A 2512-nucleotide genomic window follows, 5' to 3' on the forward strand; every position below is an offset into this window, starting at 1 on the left:
TATCCTCTTTGCCTGTTTAAAAATTGTGTCATGCATTTGATAATATTCCCTCCCTTCTTTACATTGACACTGCACTCAGAAACACAGATTGTGAAAATGGTCTTCCTTGCAAGGATTGACACTGCACTCAGAAACACAGATTGTGAAAATGGTCTTCCTTGCAAGGATTGAGTTGGATGCAGATGCACCAAAATCTTTTTTCAGTTATCTGGAGATAAATTTGTCCTACACATTTCCTTTTGAATTCATTTGTTTTTTTCTGTGAAGTTATGAGGATTGCTTCATGCTTTGAGATTGCTTCTTTTCTTGCATTCCCCCATTCCGTGGAGTGCAGACTCATGGACGGCATCAGCAGTACTTCATATTGATGCAGTGTATATTATTGTTCTTGAGCCCTTAGATGCAATAAATACCATCATACTTAGGCAGTTCATGACAACTTATCAAGAAAAAAGTTAGTTAGTAACATTGTCGTTGTGCCTTTAACCCAGGTTATTCTGAGATTCATTTAGACTTGACGAAATTTGGATTTGAAAGGAAGACCACCGAACTGCATGCTTGTCTGTCATAACAGTTAGCATGCTACTCTTACTATCACTTGCCATATGCGCGTATTCAGGGTCTCTCAAAGGATTTTTTTTTTTTTAATGAAAATATATGCATGAAGGGCAAAGTATTCACGGGTTATTAGAAATAGAAGCATCAAATGGCTAGTGGCTACAGAAAAGGTGAGCATTAGTACACTAGTGTTTGTGGTAGTTTATTACTCCCTCCGTCCCAAAAAGATTGTCTTCCTTTCCTTATTAGTTTGTCCCAAAAAGATTGGTACATTTTTATAATTAGAAACAATTTAACTTTATGAGATAATCTACAACCACACAAATATTTAAGGCTTGTTTTGGACCACACCTTTCAAAAGTCTTCCTTTATTTCTTAAAGTTCGTGTCAAGTCAAACTAAGACAATCTTTTTGGGACGGAGGAGCATTATATATATATGAAGGTTTTAGTACTCTATCCATCTGATTTCTCCATGTTTCAATGGCTGTTACCATCGCATAAAGGAAATCATCTTCAGTGTAACAGGTGAAGAAAATGGATAGCTGATCAATCTTGGCTTATGGGATATTTTTAGGAACTGGACCTTTGGTGCATTTGATATTGCTGTATTTTCTGAAAAAGTGAAATTGATATCCTAGTTAAATGATTTGTAAAGCTTTAAAAAAAAAAAAAAAAAAAAAAATTCCCAAAAGTTAAATTATTTGTAAAGATATTGTGCACTTTTGGTGTGGAAAACATCTTCAACCTACAGTTTCCGAGATTCTTATATTTCTGGTTTTCTGACACGTTAAAATTTAAAGCCATACGACGATGCAAATTCGATTACAAGTTGAACACTTTGTCCTTTGAAAGTTAAAATGCGCAAAAATTTATACAGTTACCAAAAAAAAAAAAAAGTACAAACATTTATGGATGAAGGAGTAACGATAGATTGATGACTAAAGAGCTATGGAGAAAATAGAAGTGCAAAATTTGTTGATAGGAAAATCCAGAAGTTGGAGAAAGAGTGAATTCCCCTGATATTTATAGGGACCTCCAGGGGTCCAATGTTCTTAGCCAAACAGAGAAAGGTGAGAGGAAGTTTCATCTACTATTTAATGCTTATAAGAACAGTAAATTGAACCTAATTTACTGTTCATGCTTAGGATATAGGAGTATTTCAGATGCCTTGGGCATTGTCAAGCTTTTTCTTGTGTTTGTCTTCATAGTCCATCCAAGGTTCTGTTTTGATTATCTGTTGTTTCATTGTAATGATTAGATGCTTGTCTTCGTTGGCAGAAGGCTGTGCCATCTCTTTTATTTTTTTTCCGGTGAGCTCATTTGGTGATCGAACAAGGAGTATTGCTGCTATTAAACAGTACAATTTGATGTTCAACAAATGGTTGGACGGAGACAATACAAGATGGTTGGATGCAGATAATCTTCTTTGACTTTGTTAAACTAGTTTAGCTCTCTATAGCCTTCCTTACTTTCATCACATAATTTCTGGGTTTAACGTATTCGTGATCTGGAGCAAAGTTCCCTGTGCTTTCTGAACTTTGCATATTGTGGTAGGCTACTGTAAAACCATGTCGAAAAAGCTGCTCTGCAACGCCAGCACTCTACGATCTTGTATATATTAAATCTTGCATATAGCTTTTCCCTTCTCGACTGAGTTCTGATATCTCCCACCTTAGCGAGATAGTAAACTTTTCTTTTTCAGATGTCTTATCTTTTTGCATTTTCCATTTTCTTGGGCTAAGATGGAGGTAGTACGGAGTTGGCTTGTTCAAGTGGCTAAGGTTGAGGGACTTGTCATGACTTAGGTCACAGGTTTGGCCCTGTGCCATGCGACTAAGCCTGGTATTTAAGTGGAGATGGGCAGTGGGGGCGCACTATGCCCGAGTTTCAGAGGCTGCGGTTAGTCTAGTTTTCGCCGCAAACAGATTTGTCGATCATAAAAAAATAAAAAAT

Source organism: Lycium ferocissimum, chromosome 7, assembly GCF_029784015.1.
Source record: "Lycium ferocissimum isolate CSIRO_LF1 chromosome 7, AGI_CSIRO_Lferr_CH_V1, whole genome shotgun sequence".
Classification (NCBI taxonomy): domain Eukaryota; kingdom Viridiplantae; phylum Streptophyta; class Magnoliopsida; order Solanales; family Solanaceae; genus Lycium; species Lycium ferocissimum.